We start from the raw sequence: 8,683 nt of genomic DNA, 5'->3' as shown, positions 1-8,683 counted from the left end.
CTTTATGAGTTTCATCAGGTTTGATACGAACTTGTTTTGTTTCTTCTTTCTCTACTTGCAAGTCCTTCTGTAGAACTTCAATAAGTGCTTCAAGACGTCTCTGCTCTTTTACTAGCACCATATTCTCTTTTCCAAGCTTTAGTAACGTTCCACACACTTGTTTGTAGCACTCTTTGAGATCATCATCTTGTCCTTCATCATATTTTCCCTCCTCAGATTCAGAATTTGATTCAGATGATGTACTTGCTTCATCTTTGTGTGCACCAAAAGCAACTAGGTTAAGCACTTCGTCTTTTTTCTGATTCATTATCATCTTCCCTTATGGAGGATCTCTCTTTCTTCTGAATCTCACTGTGTCCAATTTTTCTCCACCTAAAGACTTTGAATCTTCTTCTCTTGGCCATTGGACATTCCCTTTTGAAATGTCCATATCCTCTGCATTTATAACATTTCACCTCTTTATTACCGCATGGCTCACCATCTTCTTGCCCTTGTTTGCTCACAGCAACTTTCTCACGTCCTTGCCACTGTATCACTTCCCATAGGACTTGGTGAAGCACACAAATCATCTTAACCATCTCATCTTCATTCTCTGATTTTTGACTTGTCATTTCAGAAACTTCCAGGTTGACTTCAGTATGATTGCCCACACCATCAAGCTCCATCTCATGAGCTTTTAACATACCCACAACTTCGTGAAAGCTGAATTTATCTATGTCAAGAGACACAAACATTGCTGCCTTATAACCTATAAATCTTTCTGGCAGACACCTTAAAAACTTTTTCACCAGTTTCTTGTCCTTGTATTCCATGCCCAGAACACGAGCCTCTTGTGCTAACGCACTGAGTTGAGAACTAAAATCTGATACTGATTCATGTTCTTCCATCTTCAAGTTCTCAAATTTTGATTTGAAAAAATCCATCCTTGAACTCTTGACCTTCTCAGTTCCTTCAAAGTGTAATTGCAGAATATCCCACGCTTCTTTTGCATTCTTGCAGCCTTGAATCAGATCAAATTGCTTCTTTTTGACTGATGTAAAAATACCACATAAAGCTTTTGCATTATACTTTGACATCTCCTTCTCACGCTTTGTCCATTTAGCCAATGGTTTGTTGACCACAACATCATCTTTATCTACTGTTTTGGGAACTTCATAGCCATCTTCCACTGATGCCCAAACATCCTGATCAATATTTTGTAAGCTTGCCTTCATCTTCACTTTCCAATGCCCATATTGTTCAGGATCAAGCATAAGCTCAGCCACCATGCTTCCTACTTTACTATGTCTTTCCTTCTTTTCTCTTGCCTTCGGGATCTTCACCAGTGACTTAGGTAACCCGCTCTGATACCAATTGTTAATGTAAAAGAGACACCACAGTAGTACTGCAGAAAGTAAACCGAGAGACAAAACACTACAAGCAAATACTTATGCTTTATTAGAATCTCTTTTAAACAATCTATTACAAGATCTGTTTAATTCAGCTTTTACACGTCTAGTGTTAACACCCTAACACACACTACTTAACGATTCCTAAGCTACAAAGCTTATGTCTCTCTTCCGCCAGTACTTCAACAACTGCTTCAGCACGACCAAGACAACACTCAAGAGCTTTTCACTCTCTATAAAATCAGCCTCCGTGTATCTGTCTTTTCCGACGATCCTCAGAGCTATTTTATCATTAACTCCACGTTCTGCAATGCCTTTTCTCCAAGGCATCAAGAATATGAACATCTTCCAAAACAACAAGTGCAACTTTCCTTTTCTTGGAATTGCACTTATTCCACTTTCTTTAGGTCGTAAACTTGCTACCCAAGTTTATTCCTCTTGCATTTTCTCCAAGATACTCTCTTGCTCTCCAAGTCTACACGACTCCAGCTCAGCACCTTGACTCCACATGGTCTTCACCACTCAATATGACGTCTGCTTCAGCAACTACGCCAGTGACTACTTCAGGGCAGACATCTTACATCTTCACGGAGTTGGTGCAGAACATACGTAATGATTTACCTATGTAATTATATAGTAAAAATGTTATATCTGCGCATTTTTAATCATATTTCGGGTTACTGCAGTTATTGTTGCATGGTTGTAGACTTGAGGATGTTCCCGAAAGATGGTCTTGCAATGACTGTGTTGAGGTAATCCATAGTATAAAAAAATTCAAAAATTTAATTTTCAACAAAACGTTTTAAAATCCTATTATATCTCATAATAACTTTTTACAGTGATATGATTAAGTTTGTCACCATCACCGCTATGTCAAAAGGGTTCAAGTACTTTTCATTTTCAAATTTTAATTCTAAATTTTTGATTTTTTTTTTGAATTTTTATTTGTTTCCATATTTTTTTTTTATAAATTTCCTATTTTCTATTTTTTATAAATTTCTACAATTTCTTAGTTTTGTTTTTGAATTTTTAAATTTTTATTTGTATTTTACTTTCTGTTTTTTCTTACTTATTTTTTCTTAATTTTTAATCGGTTTTTACAGTTTAGTTTTATTTTTTAATAGTTGTTTTGAATTTATATAATTTGTTTTTATTTTTATTATTATTATTTGAATTTATGAATTTTATTTTATTTTTCTTAATTTTTCCTGCATTTGTATCAATTTTTAGAATTTATATTGAATTTTATCTAATTTAATTTGTTTTTGTTAATTAAAATAATTAAAAATATTTTTTTTATAAAAAGTAAACTTTCATGTCACCGATTTTTACCTCGTAATGAACAGTATCCGGTCACAATTTTGACGTGTGCAATAAGTAAGTTAGTTTCGATGTTTATATGTTATTTAAACAAGTTCATTGTTTAAATTTTTATTAGTTGAGCTTTAAAGTTTAACTAGATTTTGATCCGCGCGCCCGCGCGTGTGTATTAAAAAAAAACGATGTTATTTGTTTTTTATGTCACTATTTTGGGGTTGGGCAAAAAACTCGAATTCGAAGAACCGAACCGATCCCAATCCGAATAAGTAGTACCAAATCCGAACCGAAATTGATTAAATATCCGAATTATTCAAAATTTTGGTATTTGAAGAACTGAAACCTAGTCCGATCTGAACCGAAGTATTTTGGGTATCCAAAATAGATTTATATACTTATATATATTAATTATTTTTAGATTTAATATATATAAAAACATCCAGAATATATATGATACTTTTAAGTTCGTTTAAATACTTGAAAATATATACAAATAATCAAACGTAAATATCTAAAATAGTTTAATATACTCAAAACTCTAAAAATACTTAAATAGTTATTAATTCTCTATCCAATTTAAATTGGTTATCCAAAATTCGAACTTAATCCTTAAAGATCTGAACCGAACACGAAATCCAAAACAGATCCGAAAACGAACCCGAACGCCCACCCCTAATCACTATTATATATCTTATATGTATCATCATAGGTTACAAAAATATGTGTTATCATATAATTAATCTCATTTTATACGTCCCATCAAATAAGTAATCTTATAATTAATAATATTTTATACATACAATCATATAAATAATCACATATATTATATTTTTAAATTTCAGTGTGAAATATAAAAACCATAATTTAAGTTGGTGTTTTAAATTGAGCTTTGTATTGTATTTTTCTTATATATATTGAAAATATTTTTATAATGGTTATTGAAAAATATGTTAATAAAAACAAATTTTGAATATATGTATATTTTTGAATGAATTTTTGATATAAATCCTTTTTTAATTATTATTTTGATTTGAATATGTATATCAAGTAGCTAGGGGTGTCAAAAAAGATAAAAATTAATGGGTCAATCCAAACCAATCCAATCCATGGATCTTAATGGATACAAAAATTGGGTACAAATGGATTAATGGATTAAATGGGTTGATAGACTTAATGGATTGAGTTAAAATGGATTGGATTTGTAATGGGTGATGAGTTATCCATAACCAAACCAATAACAATTCATAACAAACAAAAAAATAAATCAAATATATTAAAAAAATAACCAAACCAAATTTCTAAACCAATTTAACTACACCAAACTTTATTTATTTTCTCATATATAAAATTATATTTTAATAAACTAAATCTAACATAATTCTCATATATATTTTTATTAACACCCAATTCCTCATAATAAGCCAAATTTAGATTATATTTTGGTCTTTTATTAAATATATTTTGGTTTCTCATAATATATTTTGGTTTTATATTAAATATATTTTTCATAACATTAAATTTTTAATTATATTATATGTTGGTTTTTTAATAAGCCAAATTTAATCTTAATTTTTCTAAAACCTTAAAATCAAGTTTTTCTACCAAAATCGTAAAATTGAGTTTTGCCACCCGAACCACAAAATCGAGTTTTCCCACCAAAACTGCAAAAACGTGTTCCCACCAAAACCACATTTTTTCCGCCAAAACAGCAAAATCGACTTTTTCCGCCAAAACAAAAAATCAGGTTTTTTTGTTAAATATCAGGATTATCACAAAAATCACAAATTTTTTGTGTTCCGCCAAATATCAAAATTGTTTTTTCCACCAAAACATATAGGTGTGTTTTTAAAGTCTAAAAAATATTTTTATTTTCATCCCTAAAATAATATTTTTATTTAATAATTATTTTTCTTTTGTTTTTGTAATCCACAATAACCATTTAAACTATAAAATTATTGTTCATAGTTTAACCATTAAAACCGTTAACTCATTAATATAAATGAGTTATGGATTAACTCAATCCATTTGTCAAATGGATTGGTTTTATCCATTACCCATATATAAGACTAAAACTATTTGGATATGGTTTGGTTTGGATTGATTTACCCATTTTTACACCCTTACAAGTAACATAAACCCATTATTTTTAATATAATGTGATGAGACTTCCAATTTTTTTTAATAGCATAAACCCATTACTTTTTTTTCCTAACTTATTGCTATACATGTTTTCAAACAACACTATTTTTTTTAACTGCTATCTATGTTGCCAAACAAATCTTAAAGTACTTCTACTTTAATAAGAAAGAAGTGCAAACTTTCACCAACTTCGTGGTTTTTTACGCGATTTTACCAATCCATTTCGGCCAAAACTTTTCACTTTCACTATTGATATTGTAGACTAGATAATACACATACTTTGATCTCTACTAGATCTTGAGCATGCTGATGAGTTTCTCAATAAGTAACAAATAGATCCTATAAATTCTAGTAGGGACTATACCAAATTCTGATTTAGTTCAGCTTAAGTAAACCAATACTTCATGGAAACCAAAAATCCAACTCGAATGCAATTTTAAAAATCTGCACCAAATCAAACTGACTAAACTAGTTTATGTATCCTAAGAAACCCCGAAAGGGAAGTAAACAAACCGATTATCGATGCTTTAGATTACCGGGGCCAAAATTATATTTTTATAGGATAAGGGGATGGTTTTGTTAATTTGAAATCTCGTTTCAACAATTCTTCTATTATTGGGTCGTTGGCTAAAGAGACAAGTTCATTTAAATCACGTAAGTACAGTATAATGCAAAAATTGGGTTACAAGTCTCCTACAACTTCAGCGCTCATCCGCACGACTCTGCGGCGAATCAAGTTGGTGGTGGTAAGCTTCATTACCTAATCCTCCGCCGATTACAGGTAATTTCGCAAGCTGAATTCTCCGTTTGTTAATCAGCTTGTGGAGTTTTTTTTTTGTTCTACCTGATTGCTCGTAGCTTCTTTAGTTTCATTGCTTAGATGATTCGAACCAGGTTTTGTGTTTTCTCGGAAATTTCATCAGTTTCTGAAATTGTTCTGATTGTGGAATCTGGGATTCTTATGAGATAGTTGATTTTTTTTTTTTTTTTTTTTTTTTTTTGGGGAGGCGCACTTCACCACCGATGCTTCCGGTGAACAGAACCAACGCTCTTCTAACCATCCTTACCCAAATCAAAGCACTGCGCCATACTCAACAGCTCCACGCGAAGGTTATAGTCCATGGACTCGAAGAAGAAGTCGTTCTAGGATCCAGTCTCACAAACTCCTACATCCAATCGAATCGTCTCGATCTCGCCACCGCTTCCTTCGATCGAATCCCTCCCCGGAAGAGGAACCGTTACTCGTGGAACACGATCCTCTCCGGTTACTCCAAATCCAAGAATCACTGCGAAAGCTTGCGTCTTTACAATCGCATGAGGAGGGATTGCGATGGCGTCGTCGCCAGTTTCAATTTAGTGTTCGCGATCAAAGCTTGTGTGGGGTTAGGGGTTTTAGAGAATGGGGTTCTGATTCACGGATTGGCGATGAAGAATGGGTTGGATAAGGACGCTTATGTGGCTCCGTCTTTGGTCGAGATGTATGGAGAGTTTGGTCGTATGGAAGATGCGCAGAAGGTGTTCGACGAAATTACTCTGAGAAGCTCGGTTCTTTGGGCGGTTTTGATGAAAGGGTATTTGAGATACTCGTGAGACTCTGAAGTGTTTCGTTTGTTTTATCTCTTGAGAGAGGCGGGTTTGGGGGTCGATAATGCGCTTACGTTGATATGTTTGGTGAAGGCTTGTGGGAATGTCTTTGCTGGTAAAGAAGGTAAGTCAGTGCACAGTTTATCCATCAGAAGGGGGTTTATAGATCAGAGTGGCTATTTACAAGCCTCTGTTGTAGATATGTATGTGAAATGCAGGTTGTTGGATAATGCTAGAGAGATGTTTGGAACAAGTGTTGATAAGAATGTGGTGATGTGGACAACGCTGGTTTCTGGATTTGCAAAGTGTGAGAGAGCTGTTGAAGCCTTTGATCTGTTCAGGCAGATGCTGAGAGAATCTGTTCTTCCGAGTCAATGTACTTTAGCGGCTCTTCTTGTTTCTTGCTCGAGCTCGGGGACTCAGAGGCACGGGAGAAGTGTTCATGGTTACATGATAAGAAACGAGATTGAAATGGACGATGTAAATTTCACGTCTTTCATCGACATGTACGCTAGATGCGGGAACATTCTAATGGCTAGGAAGGTTTTCGATATGATGCCAGAGAGAAATGTGATATCTTGGAGCTCTATGATCAATGCTTTTGGGATAAATGGTATGTTAGAGGAAGCTCTGGATTGTTTTGGTAAAATGAAGTCGCGGAACCTAACTCCAAACTCCGTGACATATGTCTCACTTTTGTCGGCCTGTAGCCATTCAGGAAACATCGAAGGACGGAAGCAGTTTGTGTCGATGACAAGTGACTACGGGATTGCACCAGAGGAAGAGCACTACGCGTGTATGGTAGACTTGCTAGGTCGAGCTGGTGAAGTTGGTGAAGCTAAGTCTTTTATCGATAACATGCCTGTGAAACCAATGGCCAGTGCTTGGGGAGCTCTTCTGAATGCATGTAGAATCCATAAAAATGTAGACTTAGCAGAAGAAATAGCAGAGAAACTCTTATCCATGGGATCCAATGAATCAAGCGTCTACGTGTTGCTTTCCAACATATATGCTGATGCTGGGATGTGGGAGATGGTGAATAGTGTAAGATCGAAAATGGGCATGAAAGGATATACGAAACCCATGGGACTATCTGCTATAGGAGTCGCCTAGAAACATTCAGCTATTGATCTTGCAGCCTAGTCAAAATAATACAAATCGGGTATAAGTGAGCGAGCATTTAAGTTCCCAACCACTTCACCGCTCATCCGCACGGCTTCTTCAAATCCGCGTCGAAGCAAGTTGATAAGCTTCACTACCTAATCCTCTGCCGATTCAGATCACCGTCACAGGTAACTTCGCAGTCTGAATTCTACGTTTGTGAATCAGCTGAAAGAGGTTTCTGTTCAACCTGATTGCGCTTAGCTTCTTTCGTTTGATTGCTTGGATTCTTCTGTTTTCTCCTGAACTTTTTCTGATTGTGGAATCTGGGATTCTTATGAGATAGTTGAAGAAACTTTCATCAATTTTGTGTGTTGTGATTTTGCCTCGTTTTTGCAAAATGTTTCTCAGTGTTTAACGTATACAATAGTGACGTGTGACCTATTAGATGAATCGAAAGTTGATGACTTTAGTGCTTGCTTGTAGAGATGGGTAAGTATAAGGTCATGAAACCGGCGCAGGAGGTTGATGTTTCTGCTGTCAAATATAAAGAAGAAGACATCAAAGGTTCGTTCGTTACACAATGCTGATTTTGATTCTATGGATTTTTGTGACAATCAAGGACGATATTGATTGTTTTCCCCATACTACAAAGGGTGAGTATGTCATTCTTATATTTTATTTAAAACACCTCCAGATCGAGCAGACCTGTCATAAGGTTTTCCATGATAGGGGGAACAACATGGCTGCACGAAGATCGTTCTGTGGAGAATGATTCAGTAGTTGTTTGAAGACTTCGCAGTTGTGGTGCAATCTTAATTGGAAAGGCTAATATGCATGAGATAGGCATGTGGACAACAGGGAACAATTCGAATTACGGGTAAGCAAAGCATCAGAGAACACAAACCTCACTTGTATGAAAAATTTCAAACTGTTTTGTTACGATCATCGTCTTTTTTTTCCTGGTATGTTTCATTGCAGAACCACAAGAAACCCACACGCACCTGAAAGGTACACAGGCGGATCTTCCTCAGGTTCAGCAGCTATTGTTGCCTCTGGACTATGTTCAGCTGCTCTAGGAACAGATGGCGGAGGTACCAAAGTTATTTTGATATGACCTATGATATGCGTTGTCTGTTTAACGCGTGCTGGGT

The 8,683-nt window shown here is 35.0% G+C and overlaps 1 pseudogene; it reads left to right on the top strand.

Annotated features, from left to right (window-relative positions):
* The first annotated feature begins 5,490 nt into the window (after positions 1–5,490).
* On the top strand, positions 5,491–8,080 carry LOC111212851 (annotated as a pseudogene).
* Positions 8,081–8,683: the final 603 nt, after the last annotated feature.

Source organism: Brassica napus, chromosome C3 (genome assembly GCF_020379485.1).
Source record: "Brassica napus cultivar Da-Ae chromosome C3, Da-Ae, whole genome shotgun sequence".
NCBI classification, from domain to species: Eukaryota; Viridiplantae; Streptophyta; class Magnoliopsida; order Brassicales; family Brassicaceae; genus Brassica; species Brassica napus.
This window is presented reverse-complemented; position numbering and strand designations above follow the sequence as displayed.